Here is a 13,796-nt window from a genome sequence, read left to right as displayed (position 1 = left end):
CTTGACTATTATTTTCCCATTTCCCCCACTGCTATCCTCACTCACTGGTGACCCGTGTTTTACAATCGGCTGCTAGCAGTTCAAATAGTCTAATATTCTTAGTATCATTTCACAACTATCTCTTGGGCCCTTATCTTGGGTGTCTCCAAACTACTCAACAACCATGACTTCCCTAGGTCATCTTACCATCCTCCCCAGTACTGAGCGAGTATCTTTCACACAAAAGGTGCTTAGTAAATGTCCTACTCTTCTGAACCTATGTGCCTTTTGTGACCCCACGTTTCCCACATCTCTTAATCACAGTTAATCACAGTTAATCTCTCAAATACATTATGGCAAGAATGCTGCTAAGCAACACTAAATACCACAATAAAATAAGGGTTGCATGTTTCCCTTTGTGGAAAGGGCCAACATACCTCAGTCCATATATCTTCCAAGCCTCTGATTTTTTGGAATAACAGGCAAGCATCAAGATTCTGATGATGTGGTCCATTTAAAACTGATCAGCTCATATCAAAAGAATTAGGAACCAACTTGAAAGGAATGAAACATGTGAACATCAACAAGGGTGACAGCTTCACAAACACTCATTAAAATAATCTCTCCATCTTTGTGTATGTTTGAAAAGTTCCACAATAAAAAGTTGGGAGAAAAGGTGGTGACTTTTAAATAAACGGTATACTAATTTAAAATTTTACATTACAAGCCAACTATTCACACCCTACGCCCGGAGAGGGGTTACTATAGTTATGAAGAGATGAAATCTGTTAGACCTGAGGCTGGAGAGGCCGGGCTGTATCAGAGAGCCTTAAGATTGAGGCCAAGGAGGGGCGCCTGGGTGGCTCAGTGGGTTAAGCCGCTGCCTTCGGCTCGGGTCATGATCTCAGGGTCCTGGGATCAAGTCCCGCATCGGGCTCTCTGCTCAGCAGGGAGCCTGCTTCCTTCTCTCTCTCTCTCTCTGCCTGCCCCTCAGTGTACTTGTAATTTCTCTCTGTCAAATAAATAAATAAAAATCTTAAAAAAAAAAAAAAAAAAAAGATTGAGGCCAAGGAGCATGGGCTTTCCATGAAGGCAACAGAACCTGACAAACAAGGAGACATTTATCTTTGGGGATATTTCTCTGTACCCCTATAGTCCTAGGTCTGTATTTCAATCATGTTGGTCTAATATCCCTAAATAACTAATTCCAGGCGCCTTCCCACCCAAAGGCCCAACATTTTTGGCCTTCATCAATATCCCTATTCCCTATAAATCAACATTCCCTAAACAGAAATTAATTAACACATATCTGCTACAATATAGCTCTTCTGTACTATCTCTTAACTACCAAGTTATCTATGCCCAACTGAATGTTCTTAAATTACACAGATCCTAGAGCAAATTCCGATCCCCCCATCCCAGCTCCTCTGCACCAGATGTCAATATGACTACCTTTCCTTATACTTTCACTCTTTTTAAGAATCATTGCTTTGAAGATTGAAAAATCTGATTCACAAATTAAAAAGGAATTGTTCCCTGTGTTTCTCTATTATGGGTAAACGCTATCTTATGTATGTATGTATGTATGTATTTTATTTATTTTTCTTTCTAAACGAATCTTTTTTCCTAACTACTTCTTCAAGAAAAATTCCTAGAAAAGGAATTGTTGCCACAAAAGATGAATCGTTGCCACTTCAGACTTCTGTTACATCACGATCTGTCCTCCAGAAACAGTGTACCAATTCACATTCCTACTAATAGCACATGAGCACTTCTGTTTCACTACTTCATTTACTGGTGACGATAACATTTTTTTATTCTATGCCAACTGTGGAGGTGAAAAATGTCACTTCACTGTTTAATGAAATACAGATTCCTGCTCTTAGGCAAATAAGTTACACTCTGAACAAAGTCCCTGTGATACTTGGTGGAGCTGAAATTACATGGAATTAATTTCAAGCAATGAAATGATTCTACTTCACAATGTATGCAGTACCACCAACTGCCACCAGGTGGTGGTGACTTCGTGGGGGAGTATATTGACCTTGTGACCAGTTGAGTCTCTAATTGCAGTAACAATAGCAGATAAACTTTATTGAGTCCTTACTGTGGATCAGACACTATACTAAGTGCTTAATGTGCACTATATCATTTAATTCTCCCCCAAAATAGCCCGAGACCCCATTTGTTACATCATAGTATTTTCTATTAAAAAAAAAAAAAAAAGGCAAAAATAGGGCACCTTGGTGGCCCTGTCGTTAAGCATTTGCCTTCCACTCAGGTCATGATCTCAGGGTCCTGGGATGGACCCCGCATCGGGCTCCCTGCTTGGCAGGAAGCCTGCCTCAACCTATCCCACTCTTCCTGCTTGTGTTCCCTCTCTTGCTGAGTCTCTGTCAAATGAATAAATAAAATCTTTAAAAAAATTTTTTTTTAAGTTAAAAAAAAAAAAAACTTTATTAAAGTACCGGAAGAAATTATACCACTGCTCTCAAAAGCAAATACTCAGAATTACCAACACCTGGGGACCATTAATAGCCTATTAACTAAACTGTTATTTAATCACTAGCTAAGTAAATCCAGAGTCACCAATTTACTCTGCTTAATTTTGTACAACAGCAGGCCTCACTGGGCCATGTAGTTGCATTCTGCAGGGCTGTAAAGGAATTCTGGTGTGACACAGCGTTCCCTAAAGTTCCCCTACGGATTCCCAAGCAGCCTCATGAAGTAAGCAGTTCATTCCCACTACCCTATTCCATTTCCCAGATCAGAAAAGTGAGTCTCAGTAGCCTGCCTGTGGCCACACAACATGTTAAGTGGCAGGAACAAGATTCAAACCCAGATCCAGTGCCCTCACTGCTCTCCACCCACTTAGTTCTCTTTCAGACCTAGTGGTGCTCACATCCCTGCTCAAATTACATGTCAATCAGCAATCCAACTGTCAGCAGGGAAAGTTCCTAGGAGGAGCTGTTCCTGCTTCGATCCATCTCCTTTTGGCGGCTCTTGGCTCTTCCCCTCAACTCACCCCATCACCTTGGCCTCCATGTCTCAAACCTAGGGCCCACAGCCACCCTGCCCCGAGGTGAACCACTGTTGGTCTCACCAGAGCTCTGAAATAATTTTTGCTGTCAATCTGATATGAACATTATGTTTGAAAAGTAACTGTTGAGGGGCACCTGGGTGGCTCAGTGGGTTAAGCCTCTGCCTTCAGGTCAGGTCATGATCCCGGGGTCCTGGGATGAAGCCCCACATCGGGCTCTCTGCTCAGCAGGGAGCCTGCTCCCCCCCCCCCCCGCCCACTCTGCCTCCCTCTCTGCCTACTTGCAATCTCTTTCTCTCTGTCCAAAAAAAAAAAAATCTTTAAACAAACACTTCTCAAAGTAAGAGATCTCTCAGGTGGAGCCTGTTAATAGAAACTTCGAGGCTGGAAAGCACATTCTAGCTTAACACTATTCAGCAATGTCCATAACTGGTTACTGATGACAACAAGCCTTTCCTGCTGCCTCAGCTTTCATTAGAGAAAACGAGCCTTCCTCGCCCCTCAACTCTTCTCAATACAGATCATCTTTTCTGTCCACTGTTGTGCTGGACAACAGTGCTTGGTTGGTTGTAGCCCAACCAGCAGCCCAGTGACCCGCACAATAGTGGGCCTTCATTAAACATCTAACGAATGAATACACATTGATATAGGCATCAAACTGCCTATCATACGCAGAATGAGTATCATACATGGTAACAGTCTGTACATCAAAATCTGCATTAAAGTAAAAATGGTTGGAAAAAAAAATAGCAAAATCCAAATGCAATGAAAACGCCCCTCGGGCCAGCCAAAGACTCATAGCCAGGACTAAATAAGAGCAGGAATCCAATACTAAAAAAGAACAGCAGAAACGGCACAATTCCCCAAACACAAACACTGACTAAACCACAAGAAGACTGTAATAAGTACATTTGAAATGACTCTAAAACAAAAACCCATCTGTTATGGACTGAATGTATGTACACCCCCGAAATTCATATGTTGAAGTCCTAATCCCGGGATGACTGCACTTAGAGACTGGGCCTTTAAGGAAGTACTTAAGGTTAAATAAGGTGATGAATTCCCAATTCAAGGGGATTTAGTGTCCTTGTAAGAGTCATCAGAGAACATTCCCTTTCCCTTCATCTCTCCCTCCTTCCTTCCTGCCCCTGTATCCCCTCTCCCTATCTTCCCAAGGGCTCACAAAGAGGTCACGTGAGGGCACAGAGGGCCACAGCAGCCTACAAGCCTAGAGAAGCAGCTTCACTCAGAATGAAACTTACCTCACCGGCAGCTTGATCTTGGACTTCCCACCTCCAGAAGTATGAGGAATGCACTTCTGTTGTTTAAGCCACCTAGTCTGTGGTATTTTATTACGGCAGTCCAAGCTGATTAATACACCATCTAATGACATTTTAAGTCCACCAAGGGTCAATCTAAGTCCTAAAATTTGAGCAAAGACTAGAGCAACTTGGCCAGATTTTACTTTCATTGCCTTTCATGGAAAAGGGAGTTCCCTGAAGTCAGTACTCAGAGAACAGGTACCAAGACTGAAGATGGGTAGTGCTGAGACCTGGGACAGGTGTCAGGATCTTTTAAACCTTAATGAATTCCTTAAAAAAAAAAAAAAAAAAGATTTATTTATCTATTTGACAGAGAGAGAGAGAGATCACAAGGAGGCAGAGAGGCAGGCAGAGAGAGGAAAGGGAAGCAGGCTCCCCTCTGAGCAGAGAGCCCGATGTGGGACTCGATCCCAGGACCCTGAGATCATGACCCGAGCCGAAGGCAGCGGCTTAACCCACTGAGCCACCCAGGCTGTCAAATAATACTTTATTTGACAGAGAGAGACAACACAAGCAGGGGGGCTAGGAGAGGGAGAAGCAGACTTCCCGCCAAGCAGGTAGTCCAATGCGGGGCTGGATCCCAGGACCATGACCTGAGTGGAAGGCAGACGCTTCAAGACTGAGCCACCCAGGCACCCCAAACCTTAATGAATTCCTGCTCATGAAGTGAAGTGAAATAAACCAAGAAATGCAGAAAACCTGGACTCAAATCCTGACTTCAGCACTCATCTGAGCTGTGTGACTTTGGCTAAGTCATTAATCTCCAGTGCTTCATCTGTAAAATAAGGCTACAGTCTTCTACTCTGCCTCACTCCATCCGCACAACTACTCTGCAATGGGAGTAAAGGAGAAGCACAGACTAAAGCTTCAATAACTTTTAGTTCTTTCTACCCCCTTCCCCATATTAAACTGCCTCCAGGGGCGCCTGGGGGCTCAATCAGTTAAGCAGCTGGCTCTTGATTTCAGCTCAGGTCATGATCTTGGCGTCCTGGGACTGGCCCCAGTCGGGCTCTGCGCTCAGTGTGGAGTTTGCTTGTCCCTCTCCCTCTGCCTTTCCCTCCGCTTGTGCTCTCCCTCTCCCCCTCACTCTCTCAAATAAATAAATAAAAATCTTTAACAAAAAAAAAAAAAAAAAAAAAACTTCCAAAAATACACTAGTGGTTTATATACAAGATACACTCAGATACTTACTGGTTCTCTTACTGCATAGACACACGATTCAACAAATGTGTCATGCCAAAGGCTCTCTACTGTCCTAGACTACGTAGGAGACGCAAAAACAAGCCGAACCCTGCAGCCTGGAAAGGAAGCTGGCCTGCAGAAACTGCGAACTACAAAAGCACGTTGAAACAGACATCGCAAAAGAGGACAAAGCACCTTGGGCCGTCAGAGGAGGGAAGAGCTTAATTTGCATTCTTCTTGAACAAGAGGACATTTGAGATAGACTTTTAAGAATGTACAGGATGTGAACACAGAGTTGAAGGAGATTGTTCAGATAAATAATTGAGAAGGGCCTCAATGCTGAGTAGTGATAATGTTAATGGACAGGAGAAGGTGCACACCAGAGACTATTTCAAACCAAGGAATTACCAGGACATGCATGTGTCCACACTAGGAAGGGGCATCAAGAGGAAGCAGAGGATCCAGAAGCAGGCATCAGAGAGAGCGGTGTTCCTTGGTATCGAGGAGGCCACAGTCATTAAGACCTCACACCTTATAGCATCTTATAGGGCAGGCTAGTGACAAGGCAGGTGATAAGCACCGTGACAGAGATGTGCCCAGGGACACTAGGGCAGGATCCCCCTAGGATTGAGGGATCCAGATTAAGAACCTTAATTCCTATTAGAATAGACTGGATTAGAATTAGCACTGGAGCAAAGAGAACACGACTTGGGAAAGGCTGAGAGAAAGAATGCATAGCGGTGTGTGAGGGAGCTGAAGGAAATGTGGCGAGACGTTATAGGTGACCATTTTGCTCTCAAGAGGTGAAAGGCCATTTCTTATCCTGAGCTGCTCTCTCACTGTCTCTCTCTCAAATAAATAAATAAAATATTAAAAAAAAAAAAAAGAAGAAGAAGAAAAGTCCAGGGGCTTCTGGGTGGCTCAGTCAGTTAAGCGTCTGCCTTCTGCTCAGGTCACGATCCCAGGGTCCTGGGATCCAGTGCTGCATTGGGCTCCCTGCTTAGCGAGGAGTCGGCTTCTCTCTCTGCTCCTCCCCCTCCCTCTGCTCATGCTTACTTACTCTAAGTAAAATCTTTAAAAGAAAAAAAAAAAACTTAAAAGTCCAATCTTCCTACAGATGAGAAAACTGGGGCTCAGAGCCAAAGTGGGAGCTTCCTGGGTTTCCAGTAGCAGAGGAAGACTTAAAAGCAAAGCTTCCTCATTTGCTTTCAACATCTCCTCTTCGAAAGCTTCTCACGGTCAGGAGGCCCTTTTGAGAGGTACCCTCAAGCCTTCCCCACTAACCCATCTAGGAACTCGAAGGCACTGCACTGACATTAAATGTACGACATTGGGCAGTCCCTTTTCCTCCCTGTCGGTTCTCATCTCTAAATTATAAAGCTAAAGTGGGTGTTCTCTAAAGTCCCATCCAGTGCTGGCTGTCCATGATACCTCTGCGGCTATGACGGCTTTCCTGTGACCTAATTTCCACAGTTCTCTGCCAAATACGCACAGATGGTATCTTCTCATTATTTATGAAGCTGGTGGCACTACTGGCCAGCGGGATAGAACACTGCCACAGAATGACGTGATCTCAGCACGTTAGACCGCGGAAGGCCCACACACAGGTTTAATCTAGAGGCGGAGTAGTTCCAAGTGAAATGTTGAAAGCATTCGGATCTCATCATTACTGTAGCCCCAGCAAACTGAAGAGGTCCTGGCACACAGAAGGCACTTGATATATATTTGTGGAAAATATGTTGAAACTAACCTGCTTGCCATTTGCATTTTTTACTAATTATATCTAGTTTTTCTACTATCTAAAACTTCTCCTTTGACAGAGGATTTATAACAGAAATTTCTTCTGGCTTCTTCTTGTAAATGCTATTGTACTATATGCTAAAAGTTTTTTTAAAGATTTTATTTATTTGGTAGAGAGAAATGAGAGAGAGAGAGTGAGCAGGAGAGAGAGGGAGAGAGACTCAAGCGGACTGTGCTGAGCGCAGAGCCCAATGCAGGGCTCGATCCCAATGCAGGGCTCGATCCCAAGACCTCGAGACTGTGTCCTGAGGGGAAACCACGAGTCGACTGTGTCCTGAGGGGAAACCACGAGTCGGAGGCTTAACCAACTGAGCCTCCCAGGCACCTCTGTATGCCAAATTTTTAAGAGCTGCACTATCACAATGATGACTTCATGATTTCATTTCATGCAAAGGTAGGAATAATCGGACATTCCTGTGCCTATGCCCACCTTCCCATATACCTACTCTGGAAAGTTCAGACCTGACCATCCAGGATGGCCCCACTCCCCTGTCCTTCCTTCCTTCAGAGGGCTCTGCGGTCTTAAACCTTATGATGAACTTGCTTCCTTTAATGCTCTCCCTCCTCTTCCCCTTTACCGCCCACCCCAGGCGGCCTTGTAACTTGGAGGTGTTTATTTTTACCATCTGTGTCTCAGTGTGACTGTGAGCAGAACCAGCCTTGTGTCGAAGGCACGAGCTCCCACCTTCTGTCCTTCTACCCTCACATCTTCCTCTCTAGACCAGATGAAGGTTCTTAAAAGTCCCCACCCCACCCTGCCCTCCCGCTATGGCTCCATCCTAAACCATCTCCCAATCTCAACCCCAGGCTTCCTGATATTTCCTTGGAATCTTTTTTTTTTTTTTTACAGAGAGAGAGAGATCATAAGTAGGCTAAGTAGGCAGAGAGGCAGGCAGAGAGAGTGGGGGAAGCAGGCTCCCTGCTGAGCAGAGAGCCCGATGTGGGGCTCTATCCCAGGACCCTGGAATCATGACCTGAGCAGAAGGCAGAGGCTTTAACCCACTGAGCCACCCAGGTGCCCCTCCTTGGAATCATTTTTAAAGTAACCTCTACAGAAAGCGCTTTTCAACTCCAGCAACACTCCTCGCTTAGCAGTACTCTCTCCTCCCCTCCCACGGCTTCCGAACAACCAGGGGGCGCTCACTCCAACTCTGGCCCAGGGGTCCCAAGTATTTACTCCTTCTGCAGCACTCAGAATTACTCTGTACCACAATCTATCCACGTTCTCAAGGCCTGCCACTGTTGAGGGTGAATTCCTGAGACGTGGAACTACGTTTTATTTGTATTTTTAGCACACGGTAGATTTTCAGTGTAAGAATGTAAGGGTGTCAGGGAGATCCTCTTTCCCCAGCCCCATTCTCTTTCCTCAGCACCACACACAACCCAACTTGTCCACCAGCCACCTGTCTAGCTGTCCATGCGGGCACCTCAGAAATCGCCAATTCTTTTTTTTTTTTTCTTTAAGATTTATTTATTCGTTTGAGATGGAGTTGGCGGGGGAGACACAGAGGGGGGAATCTCAAGCAGATTCCTTGCTGAGTGTGGAGTGTAACCTAGAGCTCAATCCCACAACTTTGAGATCATAACCTGAGCCGGAACCAAGAGTTGGCTGCTTAACAGACTGAGCCACCCAGGCGCCCTGAAATCTCCAATTCTTCATGGCCAAAAGCAAACAAACTGTTCCCCGACTCTCAAAACTCCTAATTTCTGATGATTTCAGCCACCTTAATGAGGCCCAAAGCAGAAAATTCGGCATGCTCTTCCATCACAGGTAACCAATCATTAAGACCTCCTATACGTTTTACCTCAGTATTTATTACCTCCTGTCTCATCCTTATTGCCTCCTATTTCTGAGGTCAGGCCCTGGTCTCCCAAAAGGACCTCTCAACTTCCAGCCCCTCTTCCACACAACTAACCAGAGGGCTCCTCCTAAAACACAGCAATCATGCCCCAGTCCAACAGATAAACCTCTTCCATCTCCTGCATTCCTCAGTGATCAAGTCCAAACTCTGCACATAGCATCCGAGGCCTTTCCACATCTGTGCCCTGCCACCCCATGCCAGCCCCCTCCTTCCATGTATTTTTTAACCCTGCAGAACAAACTCACCTGTATGCCCTTGAACCTGCTCTGTTCTCATGACTCTGTACATGGGGTTTCCTCTGGCTGGAATCTTTTTTTTTTTTAAGATTTTATTTATTTGGGACGCCTGGGTGGCTCAGTTGGTTAAGCAGCTGCCTTCAGCTCAGGTCATGATCCCAGCGTCCTGGGATCGAGTCCCACATCGGGCTCCTTGCTCCGCAGGGAGCCTGCTTCTCCCTCTGACTCTTCCTTCCACTCTGTCTGCCTGTGCTCGCTCTCATTCACTCTCTCTCTGACAAATAAATAAATAACATCTTTAAAAATAAAAAAAAAAAGATGTTATTTATTTATTTGACAGAGAGAGAGATCACAAGTAGGCAGAGAGGGAGGCAGAGAGAGAGGGGAAATGGGCTCCCCGATGAGCAGAGAGCCCGATGCGGGGCTCGATCCCAGGACCCTGAGATCATGACCTGAGCCGAAGGCAGAGGCTTAACTCACTGAGCCACCCAGGTGCCCCTGGCTGAAATCTTTTACTCCAAGGTCCACCACGGGCTCATTTTCTGTGTTTCTTTTCTTTTCTTTTCTTTTCTTTTTTTCAACAACTTTATTTTTATATAAGCTCTATACCCAACATGGGGCTCAAACCCACAATTCTAAGATCAAGAGTCATATGCACCCCACCAAGGACTCATTTTCATCCCTCTAGGTCCAACTCTTGTGACCTTTTTGTGATGGTTCTTCAACTGATGCCTGGGCTGTTACATTTATTTACAATAGCTTCCTTCTAAAATGAGTTTCAGGGGCGCCTGGGTGGCTCAGTGGGTTAAGCCGCTGCCTTCGGCTCAGGTCATGATCTCAGGGTCCTGGGATCGAGTCCCGCATCGGGCTCTCTGCTCAGCAGGGAGCCTGCTTCCCTCTCTCTCTCTCTCTCTCTGGCTGCCTCTCCATCTACTTGTGATTTCTCTCTGTCAAATTAATAAATAAAATCTTTAAAAAAAAAATAAATAAATAAAATAAAATGATTTTCAGGTGGCTTATAAAGTATGCACACACTGCAAGCAGACTTTTTTTTTATTTTTTAAGAGAAAGATATCAGGGCAAATCAAGGCAAAAGTTAGGAAAAAAAAGAAGTTAGGAGGTGGTGTAGCACTCAAAATCTCTATCATAGGGGAACCCAGGTGGCTCAGTCGTTAAGCGTCTGCCTTCAGCTCAGGCCATGATCCCAGAGTCCTGGGATCCAACCCCACATTGGGCTCCCTGCTCAGCAGGAAGCCTGCTTCTCCCTCTCCCACTCCCACTGCTTGTGTTTCCTCTCTCACTGTGTCTCTCTCTGTCAAATACATAAATCTTAAAAAAAAAAAAAACATCTCTATCATAAAATCTCATACCCTTCTTGTTAGAGGTAATCTGGCCCCGAGTTTTCTATCCAGAATGAATTAGTTAGTCCTCTGTGAGCTCACTGCCAGTTGTATCTGACTATACTGGAGCACTTCCCATATTTTTTGTAATGGGCTCTTTGTGTCCATCTCCCTCACCGGACTGGGAAATTCATAAGGGAATACATAATTTCTGACTCATCTCTGTATCCCCCAGCAAGAAGCATATGACTCAGCAGACAACTGGTGCTGGGCAGACATTCCTTGAATGAATGTCACCATGGACAGAGAAGAAGGTACTAGTGTTGGCTGAGCTCCCTACCAGGCATTTGAAAGACATTGTTTTTCAACTCATAAAAAATTACATGGCTGTGGGGGCGCCTGGGTGGCTCAGTGGGTTAAGCCACTGCCTTCGGCTCAGGTCGTGATCTCAGGGTCCTGGGATCGAGTCCCGCATCAGGCTCTCTGCTCCACAGGGAGCCTGCTTCCTCCTCTCTCTCTCTCTGCCTGCCTCTCTGCCTACTTGTGATCTCTCTCTGTCAAATAAAAAAATAAAATCTTAAAAAAAAAAAAAAAATTACATGGCTGATAAATGGCAGAGCCAGGATTTGAACCCCAAACTGTCTCTCTTTCCAAAGCAGCTGCACTTTCCACCATGTACACTACTCCCTACCTTCACCATCACTAGGCACCCAAACACCTGCTCCGTCAAGGCCTGGTTTTAAAAGAACCCTTCTCCAGAAGCCTTTCCTACTTACTCAGGAGAAAAGTCAGCCTGAATCCAGCCCAGATCTACCTTCCACAACAAGTAAGAAATGGCCACAAATGGGGAGAGGGAAGAGTGCCTTCTCGTAGGTGAGAACCAAACAGGCTGCATTGGTATTCTGCTGATGGTGTTGTGAAGTCCTCAGCTCCAACTTTCCAGTCTCTTTCCTAGCGGTACAGTCCCTAGGCCCTCCTGCCTCTCTCTGCCTTTTTCAGGGTCCGAAGCCTTTCACTCTCCCCAATCCAAACTGAATCCCAAAATAATTTCCTAATGCCCACAGCTCCTCTACCCAAATGAACTGTGTTCAAAATATACTCCTTCATTACATCAGGCAGGACTTTGTATCTTAAGTGTCTTATCAACTGTTAGGGTCCTTGAGTATCCCAATCTCCTCAAACACATGAAAAGAATTTCAGGAATCACAAGAAGGGGCAATGACATTTTGCGAAGAGTCTGGACTCAGAATATTTTTGGGGTGGCCTGGGAGTAAGAAAAGACAACCTGTGATCTCACCCCAGCATCCCTTCCCCCTCCCCCCGCAGGATGCCTAGTCTCTTAGGGCAGGAGGGAATTCTGGTCCAGAATGCTTCTGGACTGGTGAACCCTGGTCTCTTCCTCAACATCTTCCAGAGCTTCAGAATTCTCCCCTCTCTGCCCCTTCACAGTCTTCCCCTTTTCCCTGGGTCATCCCAAACTCCCCTAACAGTCCTCCATCATAACTCAGGAACTATGGTTTTGAATTTATATTCAACAATTTCCCATCTGACATGCTGAAATCCACACCCCTGGCCATGCTATTTTTCTACCTCATTTTAAATGTGTGACAAATAGATCCCTGCGTCCTAAAACCCCTCTCCTATACTGCAGAAAACATTTGTAATCTTAAATGCTACCACATCTAAGAAACAACCAATCTCCTGAATCGGAGCAGGAAAGCTAAATAAATCCTTCACTGTTTCGTACTCATAAAGAAAGATTATTCGGGCAATTTACAGTAGCTACCTCATAGCGCCGGTGTGATGATTTAGATAACTCACGCCAACTGTTTAGTACCTGCGGCCTGGTATAAAGTGCTCAAAATTTAGCTATGATCATTTATGTACATTATCTCTCACAATAGTACCAGGGGGTAGTACTACAGAATGCACTTCCCCGAAACACCCCTTCCACCGTACCCCTATTTACAGTAACAGCAGCCCCAGGCTCGGAGTAAAGAAGCTTTCCCAAGGTCAGGCGGGCACCGATGTGGTGCTCGGCCCTCGGGCTCTGACTGAGGGACCCCTCCCAGGACACCCCCGGACGGGGTAGTGGGGGTCGTAAAGGAGACAAGTATGGAAGAGCGCCGAGCACAGTGCCTGGCACAGCGGGGACCCGGAGCTGGGAAGACCCGGGCACTGCGGTCGCCTGGACTCTTCCCCAGCGGCTCCCCCCGGCCAGGGGGCGAGGGAAAGAGGGCAGCGTCCCCCCAGCCCCGGGCGCGCCGCCTAATCTCCCCGAGGTCCGCGCCCTGGGGCTTTGTACGCCGCAGGCCGGCCCTACTCACCGAGTCCCATCGCCGCGCGCAGAGGCGGCCTCCTGGTCTGCGGGGCAGGGGTCGCGGCGGCTCGGCCCGGAAGCCCGCCATGCGGGCCCGCGGCCACCCCCCTACACCGGGCCCGCGCCCCCACCCCCGCCCCGCTGCGGCCCGGGGAGCCTCCTACCTGCAGCGGCGGCGCGGCGGCCGCGGCGACCGGAGGAGGGGCCGGCGAGGCGCGAGCGCGGACGGCCTCGGCTCCTCTCGCAGGCGGGGCGGCCGGGAGGGCCGGGAGGGCCGCGGGCTCCGGAGCGCCGGGCGGCGGCGGCGGCGCGCCCCCGGCCGGCCAGGCCCCGCCGCGCGCGCCGCGGCCACAAAGCCCGGGAGCCGCCGCCCCCTCGTGGACCGACCGCCGGCTGCGGGTCCGTCGGCGCGGAGCAGGGCGGGAGCGCGGCTCCGCGCAGTCCCCACCTCCCCGAGCTGCGGCCGCCGGGCTCCCCCGAGGCGCGGGGCGGGGCGCGGGATGGCCCCCGCCTACCCGACGCTCCCTCGGTGCTCGCAGCCGGGTGCTGATTGAGTTCCCTCTTCACACCTCTGCAGAGGAGCTCCTGGAGAGCCCGAGTGACTGTTTCATCTCCGGGAACAACAAAAGAATGCGTTTGCCACAAGGGATTTGGCGGCCATGGACACGAGTTAGCTCGGTCAAGTCCTCCGTCTGAAAAGGGCCCCCTATTCTTT

General features: G+C 47.4%; 1 protein-coding gene across 4 annotated transcripts in view; it reads right to left on the bottom strand.

Moving 5' to 3' along the window:
- The window catches only part of MSANTD3 (Myb/SANT DNA binding domain containing 3), a 30,563-nt gene extending 17,119 nt beyond the window's left edge, over window positions 1-13,444 (bottom strand). The window contains exons 1-2 of one of the 4 annotated variants that reach the window (XM_082696802.1): window positions 13,246-13,444; window positions 417-533 (exon numbers count right to left, since the gene is read on the bottom strand). The gene's annotated coding sequence lies outside the window, so the exon portion shown is untranslated. Of the gene's footprint in view, window positions 1-416; window positions 534-13,088; window positions 13,201-13,245 lie in introns of those variants that run through there. The other 3 variants (XM_082696803.1, XM_082696801.1, XM_082696804.1) reach the window with 3 other exon arrangements.
- Between the last annotated feature and the right edge of the window lie 352 nt (window positions 13,445-13,796).

Source organism: Mustela nivalis, assembly GCF_964662115.1.
Source record: "Mustela nivalis genome assembly, chromosome: 13".
NCBI lineage: Eukaryota > Metazoa > Chordata > Mammalia > Carnivora > Mustelidae > Mustela > Mustela nivalis.
Note: the sequence above shows the minus strand (reverse complement) of the source record. Positions and strands in the feature narration are given on the sequence as shown.